Source organism: Prionailurus viverrinus, chromosome B3, assembly GCF_022837055.1.
Source record: "Prionailurus viverrinus isolate Anna chromosome B3, UM_Priviv_1.0, whole genome shotgun sequence".
Taxonomy (NCBI): domain Eukaryota; kingdom Metazoa; phylum Chordata; class Mammalia; order Carnivora; family Felidae; genus Prionailurus; species Prionailurus viverrinus.
The window spans coordinates 96,736,562-96,752,365 of NC_062566.1; the positions used below are offsets into that span (position 1 = coordinate 96,736,562).

Below are 15,804 nucleotides of genomic sequence, written 5' to 3' on the forward strand. Positions count from 1 at the left end.
ATTACAACACAGGGGCGCCTGGGTGGCGCAGTCGGTTAAGCGTCCGACTTCAGCCAGGTCACGATCTCGCGGTCCGTGAGCTCGAGCCCCACGTCAGGCTCTGGGCTGATGGCTCAGAGCCTGGAGCCTGTTTCCGATTCTGTGTCTCCCTCTCTCTCTGCCCCTCCCCCGTTCATGCTCTGTCTCTCTCTGTCCCAAAAATAAATAAACGTTGAGAAAAAAATTAAAAAAAAAAGAAAATTACAACACAGAAGTATATAAAGGCATATAGTATATACAGTATATAAAATACAAAATGAAAGTTGTTCCCTTTTACAACAGCTTCCATATTCTCTGGAGGTATCACAGTTGCCTGTTTACTCTGCATCCTTTTGGACCTCTTCAGGGCCCTGCAGATGACATATACTTACATCCATGTACAACTGAGTGGGTTTTCCCCATAAACTTGCATCAGTTATCAGCGGGTTAAAAAAATAGTGTTCGGGTTTAACAGTAGCCCCCCAAAATAATTTTAACTAGTGTTTCTCAAATTTTTTTCTAAGAAACACAACTAACATTATAACCCAGGACACAGATGCCTGTGTCTGTGTATGAAAAACAGAAGCAAGTTGTTTAGGAAACACAACACTTACCTGTACTGTGTTCAATTCACTCTAAAGCTTTCTGCTCTGTTTTATGTTACTCTATTCTTTTTTTTAAATGTTTATTTGTTTTTGAGAGACAGAGAGAGACAGAGTGCGAGTGGGGGAGGGGCAGAGAGAGAGGGAGACACAGAATCCGAAGCAGGCTCCAGGCTCTGAGCTGTCAGCACAGAGCCCAGTTGGGGGGCCCGAACCCACGGACTGTGAGATTGTGACCTGAGCCTAAATCAGACACTTAAGCGACTGAACCACCCAGGCACCCCTACTTGATTCTTCTAAATTAAATAAATGTTTGTCAGTGGCTACCAGCTGGCTCAAGTAATGGATCATGAGCTACTGTTTAAAAAACACTGATTTAAATGGAGCTTGTGTTTTTGACTAATTCCTTGGTTTCCCATTTCTAAATACCTCTTGCTGTTTTTGGTGATGTAGGAGAGAATGGGGGTGGCTCCCAGGACTTCAGAGAGGTGGAATGTAGGGGTCCTGTAGTTCCATGCTGAACTTCCTTGCGCATACAATTTTTGTGTAGTTGTGTAAGTGTTTCTTATAGGTTGTATAACTGCTAAAGGTGAACACACTAGACTAGAGGTACCTGGCTGGCTCGGTAGGTGGAGTATGCAACTCTTGATCTCAGGGTCATGAGTTCAAGCCTAGAGCTTACTTAAAAAAACAAAAAAGGTGTAGATGCTGGACCAAAGAATATGTATTCTGGAAATCTGCATTATCAGATTGCCTTCTGAGAAATCATCTGTATGTGTTCTAGAATATGTAAATGAATATGGCAACTAGACATGCCCAGGTAACCATAATAGAGCACTAGCAGAATACTCATGGTCACTCTCGGTGTCCAACCGGTTCACAGAGATTTTGTAAGTGTCTATAATGTACACATTGTTATGAAATAAACTAAAAAAAAGATATATCCCTATTTTTTCAGGTTTCACTCTGGTAATATTCTAAGTGGCCTCCTTTCCTCTTCACCACCTAGGATTCTCCTTTTGGGGCTCAATCTTCCTCCACAATTCTCTAGGTTCCCACACCAACCATCCCAGACCACTAAGTGCCTGTATTCTTGGTTTTACAGGCTTCCCAACCTTGAATGCCCTTTTTGTCTTTCTGTGCCTACTCAAAATTTTGGTTGTGCTCATCTTCTAAGGCTCAGTTCAAATCCACTTCTCCAGAAGCCTTCCAAACCTCCCTTGTAGGCATGCAGAATTAACAGCCTTTGCCTGGATTTCCACAGCACTTTTCACTTAGTATTTTAACTGGGTACTTCCTTTCCCTGCTGCAATAAAATGCACATCCCTTACTCTAGCCATGAGTCCCCACATGATATGGACCTGCTAACTTTTCCTTCTTCACCTCATATAGCTCTCCTCTTTGCCCATTTGACTCACACTCATGTACCCTAATAACGCTCTCCAAATATGCCAGCCTTCTTCCCATCCTAGAGAACACTCTTTCCCAGACGAGCTCTATGTGACCAGCTTTCTTTTGTCATTGAAGAGAGCCTCTCTTGGCTGACCACCTAACATAAAGTAGCCTCCCAATCACTCTGTAGCACATAAGCCCATTGTATTTTTTTTATAGCAGCTATTATTACTTAATTTTCTTAGTTGTTTATTGTTTAGCTTCACCATTTTCTAAGTTCCATGAGAACTGGAATGGTTTTTGCCTTATTCAGAGTTGTATCCTCGTTATCTAGAACAGTGCCTGGTACACAGTAGGTATTCATTAAATGTTTGTTGGATAAATAAATGAACGAAATCTATATTCTTTAATGGAAGAACCTATGTTGATCTTTTTGGGATCTCTACAATTTCTGAACATGTTAGCTTAAATGTGGTTGGAGTTTAGTAATATTACAGACTGAATTAATATACCTTTTAAGATAGTAAAGAAGTGAAAACTGAGTAGTGGTAACTTTGGAATCCCTCATAAAATGGGTGGCTGTTTTATATAATATCAATGCATATGTAATAACTATTTTCACAAGCATTAAGCCAAATGTTAACATCTTCTACATGCAAGGCACTTTAAATTGTACTAATTTAAGTTTTTGAGCAATCATATGTTTTATTATTTTCTTTGACACATTTGGCAAACAGACAAATTTTTGTTAATAGTTACGCAGTTAGTAAAAGCAAGAACTGGGATACTGGGGTGCCTGGCCAGCTCAGTCAGTAGAGTGTGCAACTCTTGATCTAGGGTTGTGAATTTGAGCCCCAATTTGAGTGGAGAGATTACTTAAAAATAAAATTAAAAATAAAAAAAATAAAAAAATAAAATTAAATTAAAAATAAACAAATAAACTTAAAAAAATAACTGAGATATGGCCTTATTGCCCTATTGCAATGCAAACATATAAATAATATCATAAAAATCTTTGGAAATTAAAAAAATGTATTTCTGAAGATAGTTGTTACTTTGAGCTGATTGGTGCCATTTTTATATTTTCCTTATTAATTTTTTTTCTTAAGGATAGAATGGACTTTTTTTCCTTTCCTATTGATTCCAATAATCACAGAAAAGTAATAAACATCTGCTTCTTCCCTATTAGCACTCCCATTCTTGGGCAAGTCTGGATGGACATGCTCATGATATGTGTGTTCCATGATATGTCCATTTTTAGAACAGAATTTTATGATCTCACATCTCTTAAAATGACTTTAATGTGGTTTTTAAGTAAGTACTCATTTTCTTTTTTAATGGTGGTGTGAGGTAATATTTTTAAGGGGATAAATGACAGTGTGGAGAAATACTTACTTTTGTTGTGTGTCACATGTTCAGTGTCTAATTTGTTGGTTTTAGGGCCTTGGTATAGTATTGACAACCCAGGCAGGAGGCTCCAGACCCAGCAGCCACCCCAGGGCATGCCCCTTGATCCTATATAGCTCCAGCACTTGGAGTCAGGCCTTGGGCTCATGTCCACTTGGCAGACATGCTTTTTTGGCTTTTCAACTTTATAAGATTTTTTGAACTATCCTTTAAAAGTCAGGAGATTTCACACACATGCACCACCCTCCCCCCCCCCCCAACTCCTCTCTGATTTCTCTTGAAAGATTAAAATATGCATCAACAATGGCTCACATTCGGCATGGTAATAATTGGCAAGAACTGAATTACAGCCAACCCCCCTCCGCTCCGCTTTGGGTACAGCTCGCACTCTCTCCTATTGACCACAGGGGGGAATCCCCAATTGTTTTTAACATCCAGCCCCTCTAGATTTGAGTTTGAGACTCCTTGGAGTCACTGGAATTTATTGGCAAACTTTCATGGTCACCCTTTTTAACTTGACTGCGCTCAAAATAGTATAAGAGAATGAATTGATGATTTTATGGCTGCTCTATCATTCCTATATCATCTGGACAGGCTCATTCATTATTCTGCTGCCTGGTTCTCAATCTTGGATTCATGTTCGAATCACCTGGAAACTTTTTATGATTCTGGGACCCAACATTAGAGATTCTGATGGAGTCCAGGCATCATTTTTATAAAAATCTCCCCTGGTGCTCGGAATGTGCTAGTTGGCTTAAGAACTGCTTCTCTAGTTAAGGCTTTGTATAAATTTTATGTTATTGAGTAATTCAAAACGATGACAAATTCTGATGTGTAGGCAAATGAAGCAAAAAGGGTGTAATTATCGCCAGAAATAGCCAGATCAAAGAAGGGGCTGGTGAGCAGATGGACTCTAAGAAAGAAGATGGAACCTTGTATCCTGTTGTCTTGTAGCACCCTGGAGATCTGCAAGATTTCTTAGCTGTCCCAAGATATTTGGGCTTGTCTTTGATTAACAGTAGAATGAAGAGCCCCTGACGGTGCTGAAGAAATCTAGATGCTTTTCTCTGAGCACGAACCTCTTTTTATACAATGTACAAATACATCAATTTCACATTGGAAGAAAAATTTGCAGAAGGAATGGCTATAGTTTTCCTATATTGTCAATTCCCCAAATATTTTAGGTTATAGATTTTACTTATGAATTTTTAGCTCTTCTTTACCAGTGTCTACCCTAAAGATTCTGTGAAACTGTGCTTGTGAGTAGATACTAATTTTCATGGCTGTTATTTATTATTGTGGATTAAAATCTATTTCAAATTAATCACTTTCCTTTTAGATTGCTATATGAACCTATGTTAAATCAGTATATGATAATAACTGGCTTGCTGTTAAATCCTATATTCTTGAAGACACATATTAAATAAATTTTACATTCTGAATCTAATCCCTAGAAAATATAACTGACCCATGCAGATATACAATAAATTTCTAATTGAAAATTATAATTTATGTTAATATTAGTAATAGTCCCATGATTTTATTAAATAAAGCATTTTAAAAGTAATTCAATGCAAAGCTTATTTCCCTATCAACTTAAATGGCTCAGGAAACCCAGTTTTTGCATTTATTAATTTTTATGTTAAAGAAATTTTATAAATATGTTACAATATACAATAAAACATTGGATTGCAAGTAACTTGTTTTGTGAGTGTTCCACAAGATAAGCAAACATTTCTAATAAATTTTAACTTGATAAATGAACGATGTCTTGCAATACCGGTAGTATGTGATGCTAAACATTACATGATCACAATTGAACCAATGGTTCTTGAAATTCACTTTGATATACAAGTGCTTTGGATTACAAGCATGTTTCTGGAATGAATTATGCCTGCAAATCAAGGTTTTACTGTAATATATATGTTACTTATGGTAATGTAGTCATTCCTATTATAAACTTCAACTTTGCCTTTAAATTACATATTTATAATTTAGCTCTGCCTTAGTAATTATATGTTGAATTATACATATATTTGAAATTCATACAATTTAAGAAGTTTATAATGCATATTTTCCACTTAGACTAGTCTGAACCAATTATTCCAGTTTGCTGCGGTTTTATTATATTTATTTATTAATCACTGCATAAATCCCAATTCGAATAGGACTTTATATAGACACAATTAGCATAAATCCGTCCTCAAAGAGGATAAAGCCAAAAAACCATAAAAAAACACAAATATAAATGTCTATCAAGAAGTGAATTAATAAAAATATGATGTTATTTTCTGGGATTTTGTGATGCTTGAATGTCAGAGTTGGGCTTTTTTTTAAGATTTTATTTTTAAGTAGTCTCTACACCCAATGCGGAGCTTGAACTCATGAGACGTAAGATTGTGACCTGAGCCAAAACCAAGAGTCAAATGCTAAACCGACTGAGCTGCCCAGGCCCCCCTGGTAATAGTTTTGTAATGTCTTTCTGAGCAAAAGAACTTAAAGACAGTTGTCTTGCCTCTAGCATGATTAATTGAAATTTATTTTGGTAATGCTACGTAAATTTTTAGAATTGTCAAATTTGGGGAAACTTCCATAAGTTTCTTTCATATATGAGCTGTGAGATTTGGAAGAATTTTCCACAGATTAACTTCTTGGCTGTCTATATTTCACATCTTGTTTTTCCTCCATTCCCACATACTTCTGTGCTGAGTGCCATAGAACACATGTGACAGAGGGGAAGATGGAGTGGAAAGACCCAGAATTAATGACAGTTAAAATGTCTTATGCTAATTCTACAAAAACTTATGACCACATGGACACGTTGCTAGGGCCTCTCCTGCGTGGTCTTAGTGGGAGAGCAAGTGACAAAGCTTAAGTTTTACTCTCTTCATTGTAAACTTCACATGTAACAATGGAATTAAAATACAAAATAATCTCAAAATTCTAGAACAAAACAGATGAAATTTAATTCAATAAAAGTAAAATCAAATAGAGTCAAAGTATTAATTTCACAAACACAAGTTAAACGGCATGTAGTAATGGGTCAAGGGTTTTAGTTGACCTTCATTTTAAAAATTTTTGAAAAAGTTTTTTTCTTTCTTTCTTTCTTTCTTTCTAGAGCACAAGTGGGGGAGGGGCAGAGAGAAGGAGAGACAGAATCTTAAGCAGGCTCTGCACCATCACCTCAGAGCCCGATGTGGGGCTTGAACTCAGGAACCATGAGATCATGACCTGAGCTGAGATCAAGAGTCCATCGCTTAACCGTAGCTTAACCAAATATGCCACCCAGGCACCCCAGTTGGCCTTCATTTTATTATGAATGAACAGTGTGATGCAAACATAGAAATGGCTGGCATTATAATTGGACGTGTTAATAGGAATAGTTTCCAGATCATGAGACCTCATAATCCCTTAAAAAGTTGCCTTGGTCAGAAAGCAGCTTCAATATCATGCCATAATTCTGATGCCGTAATTTAAGAGGCATAGTGACTAACTAGATTGTATCCAGAGTAGGGCATTCTGGTGAAGACAGTGTGAATTCACGGTACCAAGTGAGTGGTTGCTGAACCTGAGGATGTCAGATGAGTACTTGAGGGAACAAAGTGCTACCTTCAAGTAACCGAATTGCTGTCCTACAGAAGAGAATTTCATACGACAGTTGTTCTGAATTGCCAAAGTGGGCAAGGATAATACCAATTTGCGTTTTATTTCAATGTAATAGTTTCCTGGTATTGTAGGCACTTGCAATGGATTTGGCCGTCCCTTGAATACCTGAAGGAATTGAAGAATGAAAAATGTGACCACATACCTGTATGAAAGGAGGTGTTGTTGCAACAACAACACCTACACAGCACACCTTGCCGGGTACTGGTGTAAACACTTGCAAACGGTAAAGAGCAGGAATAGATGGCTCCCTTGGCTTCTTTCTCTAATATTTGGTGGTTCTGAGGATGTGATTTTACTTTATTTTATTTTTATTTCAACGTTTATTTTTGAGAGACAGAGACAGAGCATGAACGGGGAAGGGACAGAGAGAGAGGGAGACACAGAATCTGAAGCAGGCTTCAGACTCCAAGCCGTCAGCACAGAGCCCGACACGGGGCTCGAACCCATGAACCACAAGATCATGACCTGAGCCAAAGTCGGACACTTAAGTGACTGAGCCATCCAGGCACCCCTGAGGAAGTGATTTTAAAAAAGCATTGCTCTGGCTAACACCCTAAGACATTGCTATTCCCCTCCCCCCACTAATTCCATTTTTATGCACTTGCAGTTTTCTGATTGAGATGATCCAGCTTATACTTTCAGAATGTTATACATTCAAAGTCTATTTTTAAGGACAGAAGGCCAGCGTTCCTGTTACTTTTTGCATCATCAATCTTGGTTTAAAATTTTGTGTAATGGGTAAAAGTAAGAGTGTAGACTCCGAAACCAGATGACCTGCTTCTCAACTGAACCACTTAAGCTGTGTACTTTCTGCATGTCAGCTTCTTCAACTATAAAATGGAGATCATGATAGGACCACTTCTTAAGACCGTTTTGAGGATAAAATGCTTATTCCACATAAACCACGCCATAGAATGGTGTTGGGCACATGGTATAATTTAAGTTCTTTAAGTTCTCCTTGCTTCCAATGGTTGTCAATAACATCACCTGCTTTTATTTTTCTATTCATTCATTCATCCGTCCATCCATCCATCCATTCATCCTATACATATTTGTTTTGAGCGCCCAACATGGACCAGCACTGTGCTAGGAGATGAACATTTAGTTGTGAACGTGGCAGACATGGTCTCTGACTTTATAAAATTTGTAACCTAGCAGATTTTCTATTCTATTTCATTTTATTTATTTAAGAGAGGGGGGGAGGGGAAGAGAGAGAAAGAGAGAGAGAATCTTAAGCAGGGTCCACACCCAGCATAGAGCTGGATGTAGGTAGGGCTCCATATAGGGCTCCACGTGGGGCTCGATCCCTGGAACATCAGATCATGACCTGAGCCAAAATCAAGAGCTGGATGTTTTACCAACTGAGCCACCCAGGCACCACTAACCTAGCAGATTTTTTTATGGAGCCAATACCAAAACCAGGGGAAGGTATTTGTCAGTGGCTCAGCTAGCAAATTAATCAATAATACTTATTAAGGATAATTAATAGTAGTCCTACAACATGAATTCTACTAAAAACTCCACCCTCTGTGGTCCTTAATTTTACTAAAATCAAGTGTATGTGTGTTTGTGTGTGTACGTGTGTGTGCATGTATGTCTTGTTTCTTTAAGAAAGTTTTTAATCATGAGACTCATTGAGAGCCAGAAATCAAGCATGACTACCCAATCTGTCTGTGACCATCCTCTCTCTTTGGTTATTGTTCTTGTCATTATTTTACTTTGGTTATTATTATTGTTGTCATTGATATTATTCTCTTACAGGTAGGTGAAAATTTTCTGGGAAAGTGGAGATTGGAAGGATCAAACTCTGTAATTCTCCCCTTTTGGTGAAGTTCTACCAGAGGATACTACTAATTATAAGCAATCGAATGAACTGCTGTGATCTATCAACAGTGAAAGATATTTGAGTAATAATGAGAACACAGGGGTTTATAGTTTCTTGGTTAACCAAAGTCTTTAGCAAGCTCTCCAAGGGCAATCTCCTTTTCTGTGGAGACTGAATCCTTTCCCAGCCTTTAAAACACGGTGGAGTCTTTAAACTATTATTGGCAAGTTAAAGGATTTTGAGGTCTTCTCAAAAAAATGTTACATGCTGTTAATTGAACTGTCCTCTGTTAACACTTTAAGTAGAATAAATAGACGTATGTTCATGGGATTTGAGCTTGGAATTTCTTGGACTTGTGTAAATGTTAGAGCAGCTACTCAGATCTTAGAGCCATTTCCTTTGTATTCTGAGTTCAAATTGGAAGCTCAGCTTCTAACATGCCTTGGCAAGTCTTTCTTCTCTGCAATTAACACGTTCAGTTTAATACCAGTTAATCAAATGTCATATTACTTTTATGCCATTAACTTAGCTTTGCTACATACCATGAACATGTGTGTGTTTAACATTAAATTTGAATTAAAGTGTTATTTCTGAAGGGGTTTTTCCCCTCTTCTTTCTCCATTTTTTGAGTGAAACCATGACTTTGTGGCAAAACTACTAAGACAAACCTGTGATTTTCATTAAAAATTTTAGGGACAAACATTCTTTCCTAATTATAAGTATAGAGTGAGTGGGTCCAAGAATTTGTGTACCAGTTTCAAAATGTCAGCTACACCCTTGTTTTTTTCTGTTTGCTCAAGCCAGTTGGATTCTTTAAGATCTTGAAAGAAACACATTTTCTTTTGATTAGTAACAGTGCATCAGACCTGTTAAGTGCAGTCAATCAAGCAAGTGCACCCAATCCAGACCCCAATTCCAGGACACTAATGCACATATGAAGGGTTTTTAAATTAAATTTTCTACTTAAAATTTATGTTATATAAATTTTACCATTTTGACCATTTTTTAAGTATGCAGTTTAGTGGCATTAAGTACATTCACATTGTTGTGCGTCCATCGCCAAAACTTTTTCATCTTCCCAAACTGAAACTGAACCCATTAAACAGTGGCTCCCCATCTCCCCCTCTCCTAGCCCCTGGAAACCACCATTCTATGTTCTGCCTTTGTGAATTTGACTACTCTGAGTACTTGATGTAAGTGGAACCTTACCATTATTTATCCTTCTGTTTCTCGCTGATTTCACTTAGCATAACGTCTTCAAGTGCATGCATGTTGTAATGTGTCAGAATTTCCTTCCTTTTTAGGGCTGAATACTATTCCTTTATATACATAATATAATGTATTATATATATATATACACATCTATATGTATATATATGTGTGTATCTATATATATATACATCTATGTGTGTGTGTGTATATATATATATATGTATATATATATATATTTATCCATTCGTCTGTTGAGGGACATGTGGCTTGCTTTACCTTTAGGCTATTTCAAATAGTGCTGCTCCAGACATGGGTGTACAAATATTTTCTCAGTTCCCTGCTTTCAATTTTTTTGGTTCTGTTCTCAAAAGTGGAATTGTTGAGTTGTATGCTAATTCCATTTTTAAGTTTTCAAGGATCAATAGCAGCTGCAGTATTTTTTACATCCTGACCACTAGCTCACAGGGCTCCAATTTCTCCTTATCCTCACCAACACTTGGATTTTTTTAAATAACCATTTTAATGGGTATGTACAAAGGCTTCAAAACTGGTATTGATGTACTATTGTGGCCTTCTATATGCAGACACAAGGGGTACAAAATTAAATATTTTTTACTGGATATGTGCCAAAATGTCAGATTTCCTAACTATGTATCCCTGTTGTAAATTTAGCTTCAAATATAGTATTTTAGTAAGTAACACATCTTAAGGTATAATAGAATAGTAGATGCACTGACTAAAAATGTCTAACAAGTGGAGGAAAGAAAAAATAAAGATGAACAGCTGAAGACATCCAAATTGAACAAGAGACTCTTCCCGACTGGTATTTGAAATGTGCCAATTAATGGTTAGGGTTTCAGGGTACTTTTCAAAACCCATTAGATATGTTATGATGTAACTTTGTAACTTATATTAAATCAAAAGGGAAAAAAATACTTAATAACATGCTTGTTTTTGAAGTCAGAATATATACAGCAGTGTTTGTTTTTTACGAGCTATTGTTAAAGCTCCATAGCTTTGGTTTTACAAATACATTTGGTATATGACAACACATTCCTATGTTTATGCCCTTTTCTCCCACAGGCTTTTCACCATTTTCAAGGTTCATTACCCTGACCTGAACTCCCAGTTTTGCCCTGGTAGAAAGTGGATTACTTCATTAGCAATCCAGAAGTGCCAGGTGAAAATCTATCTAACATCTACCTCTCTGGAACAAATATGCCCAGGTTACTGGTAATATACACATGTGGTATCGTTTTTCCATTATTTGGAACATACAGAACTAAATTAATAACAGTTCTTACAAGACCCTGGGGGTTTGTGTAAAGGAATTTTGATCTCCTTAGGAAGGGCTCGCCAGTACTCTCAGGAGAGATGCACTTGACTTTTGACCTCTTTTCAAAGGCACCTGTGTGAGCTTTTAAAATCCACTACCACCAATTATCCACTTTCAACCTGAAGTGTTTAAACCTAGGGCCACATTAACTGAGCTTAGCACATAGCCATGTCATTGTAGACTTCCTGATGTGAGGCGATGTCTTGACATAGTTAAAAGGGAGTTTAGGGATGGGGCATGAGATTAATCAGGTCCTCCTACTGACAGCTTCAAACAAAGAAGCCTTTTAGCCACCTGGTTTGTGTCTCTCACACCTGCATTCAGATTGCTGGGACAAAGCTTTATACCACTGCCTTGATCCCATTCTTTTTGGGTACTTGTTTGCGGCTATGCTGCTTCCCTTAATGGCTCTTTCAAAAAGACAGCACAGAAGATGCAAATAAACAGCTTCCTCATTTGGGAAAAAGCAGCACTGGCAGAATTGCAGCCATTTAGAAAATCGGTTCATAATCGACTTATATGAAATCCTGTGTGTACTTCTTGAAGACTTTTGGAAAAGCCACAGTTCATGGTATATTGGTGTTACATGCATCGTTCTTTCTTCTGCTTCACGTTCTTGGAAATTTAAACCAGGGTGAATATAGATTTCTCTCTCTTTGCTTCACCTCATTGTCCGTTGGCTTCTTTGGCAGTAAATGTGGCTTTGACTGCAGTCTCTGTGCTTATTAAATGTAGTATTTTTACTTTTTACTTCTGGTGCAGAGGACTTCAGCATCGTGGTACTAAGTTATCACAGCACGCCAGGAGGGTAACTGAGACTGAGATTCCAGTTGACTAGCACAGCTCTCAGCCTTCGCATGCTGCAGAGTTTCATCAACCGCCAGTGTCTACACTGTTCGCCGTAACCAAGTAATGCAGAAATATTAGAGGCCTGGTTGAGTTCATATTCGATGCCTGGTTTAAATCACCGATGTTGTAAGATCTGGCCATGGACTAAAATAAAATTCCAAATGTTTTCTGGTTCTAGTTTTTGATATTTTTTTTTTTTCGTATGAAAAGTAAAACCATACAGAATCTCCTGATTGCACAATGGAGCACAGTTCCAGGGCCATGCTAATAATTTATCCCAGTTTAGCCTTCACAGAGTTATGCAATGGCTATTTCAAATGCACTCGTCCAAGCCATCTGATCTTGAGGTTCAAGAGTCATTTTGCTGAACAGAGTGGAGTCTCCTCTCCATTAGGTGTTTGGCAGGCAAGACAACCTGCTACTCTTCTGTGGAGAACTAGGTTTCTTTACGTTTCTGCCTTCAATTGTTTTAACTGCTTATATTGCCCCAATAGCTATCTAGTGCTATTATCAATGGTCACTCTGGTATTAATAATAACTACAACAACAGCAACAGAAATGGTAACGACAAAGAATATGTGTCAGGTATTATGCTAAGAATTTTATGCATTTTCCCTCATCTACTTCTCTAAGCAACCCTATGAGAGAGAGACAATGATGAGGAAACTGAGGCTCAGAGAAGAAAGTAACTTGCCCAAGTCATAAACATCTTAAGTGGGAGAGGCAGAATGTGAAGCCTGACACTCTGATTCTGGAATCCATGCTCTTAGTTAGAGTATTATTTAAAAAGTCCCACATCTGTGCTAAATTTTGAAAGTGAGAACTAGCCTATCTACATTTCACGTTGAAGAAAATCACAGAAGGAGGGGAAACTGCCAGAGATGGATGTGCAGGAGTTTGGAGTATCATTATTTTCTATTCTTGATTTTCTCCTTTAATAGGAAGGAAATGGTATAAAGTGAGGAAAAAGGGATGTGATATTCCCTCCCACCACACATACACTTTTGATAATAATGAAAAGTTCCTGTCTAATACAGTGCAGTTGAATGAATAGAAATGAAATATTTATTTCCTTTTTATTGATTTTGCTTATTTATTTATTTATTTATTTAAGTAATCTCTACACCCAACATAGGGCTTGAACCCATGACCCTAAGATCAAGAGTTGCACTGTCCCATGACCAAGACTGCCAGGCGCCCCTCCTTTCTATTGATTTTGGAAACACATTGTTTTTTTGTAAACTTTTATTGGAGCATAGGTGACATTATGAAAATGTTGTCAGAGTGATGTTTGCAGATTGATGACAACTAGTATTTATCACATAATTAAGTTAGTGACCTGTCTTGACCTATAGACAATGTCTCCCATCTCAGTAATGGTGAAGTGTCTACACTGAACTTGGAAGGCTGTTGAGGAAGAAATAGGTTTGGTGCATGTGTGTGAGTGTCAATTTGTTTTTCAGTCTTCAGGCCTGGATTCACCCCTTTCTATCTCTGTTTCACAAGCTCGGTGGGAAAGGAACAGTCAGTAACAAATAGGTATACCTCGTTTGCAGATACCCAACCCCACCAATCATTTAGTGGATTCACTCTTGATGGTGAAGTTTCTGTGCAGACACAAATGGGTCACTACAGAAGTTCCCAAGAGCATAAATATAGTAATGTTACCAAAATGATGCTTCAGGAAGCCAGGAGAGCAGGCAGACAATTGTCATTTCAGTGTTGCCACCTAGTGAAATCACCGTCCAGTTCGTTCTCCTAGCTCCTCCTTTGCCTGCCCAGCTCACCTCTGTCAACTTATTAATATACCACCAAGAAAGGATTTTAGGAACCAGAGCTGGGAAGACCTCTAGGTCAAGTCCTCCATTCCTCTGTCAAGCCTGAGAGAGCCTCCCACGCTGTGAGCCCTCTCTAGTTTTTCCTCACCTTAAAATGTCTTGAGCCTAAATTGTCCTTTCTTACCTCTATCCCATTACTTCTAGTTACAACCTCCTTTGTCATGCCAATTAATTTCCCTGTCCTTTGTAGACAATTATACATCTTTAGTCCTTCCTTGGATTTCATTCTCTGATCCCCCCGGATCCCACCCACATAAGACAACCCCTCTGGCCATTCCGTAATTATGTTTGACTTGCCCTGAACTCTACACACTGTGCACCTTTCTCACTGTGAGGTCCCCAAAGCTTGAATGGTTCCTCCTGATACTGTGTGGAGCCAGTATTATCTTTCTTTCTTAATGTGGGCTACTGCTGCCTACAACTTCAAAAAGTGGTATATGAGTTTTCTTTGGCTATGAGATTGCCTTTATAGAGAAAATTCTTATTTGATTATTTGTACACATTATTTGTACACCAGGCCTGGGATCATGCTGCTCTCTAAATCATCACTGTCCAGTCAAAATGAAACATGAGCTGCACACGTAACTTTTTAACTTTTCTAGTAGTCACATTAAGAAAAGTAAAAAGGCATATATGAGATAAATTTTAATAATATGTAACTTGATATATCAAAAATTATCATTTCATCATGTAATCAGTATTAAAAATTATTAATGGGGTATTTAAGTTATTTTTTCCTTACTAAATCTTGGAAGTTGATGTGTGTTTGATACTTTCAGCACACCTCAATACTGATACTATATATTCATCAAAATACAGTACTTTATCTGGATTTAGATTTCACAAAATGTACTATGGAGGGAGTAGAGTTCAATGCCAGGTTGTTTTGGACATACTTAAAAGTTGTCCAATAACTAAATTATCAGTTTTTCTATTTAATTTTAACAAATGAAATGAAATGAAATGAAATGAAATGAAATGAAATGAAAATTCAGCACCTCAGTTTCATTTAGCATATTTCAAGTGCTCAAATGTGGCTGATGGCTACCATTTTGGACAGTGTTCTCTAAATCTGCCATGATTCTAAGTGCTTCCTTCTCACACATGTAACTCAGCTTCTGTTTCCCCAGGGCGAATCCTACCTTTTGGATTTTTGACCACATGCACTGCTTTGGGGGAAGGGGGTTTTACTTTTGTTTTCCCCTTTGAATTTTGACGAGGCATCTACTTTGTTGAAGGTTTTTGTAATATAAATTCTTATGTTTAGGATTATATTTCAAGATTTAATGTTATGGTTTTTAAATGAATTTATGTTAAGAGACACAAAATTAGTATACCATCATGAAAAGATCTTAGAAAACAGAAGTGAAAAGACCTGTAAGACACGCAGGCTTGAAAATAGTGGCCTAGTCCTGGCTTTAAACTGAAATACAAATGTTCTTTCTTTACTTTGTCAAAGAAATGCCAATAAAGCTATAGAATCAATTAGTTTACCTCACAGGCTTTATCAATATTTGTGTAGCTTGAGCCAAGGACACTAAATCTTGTTGTTTTGCTAATCTTTGCATTGCATGCTTAGTAATAATTCGGATTGTGTTGTAGTACTTGTAATCATGAAGGGTAAGCCTTAAGCATTCCAAACAATATTATTTCAAACAA

At 37.5% G+C, this 15,804-nt stretch overlaps 1 long non-coding RNA gene across 1 annotated transcript; it reads left to right on the top strand.

The window, feature by feature from the left end:
* The first annotated feature begins 1,489 nt into the window (after positions 1-1,489).
* On the top strand, positions 1,490-12,474 carry LOC125167263 (uncharacterized). Its single transcript, XR_007152722.1, has 3 exons — positions 1,490-1,510; positions 11,206-11,302; positions 12,221-12,474. It is a non-coding gene; the product is annotated as an uncharacterized LOC125167263 (long non-coding RNA).
* The last annotated feature ends 3,330 nt before the right edge of the window (positions 12,475-15,804 follow it).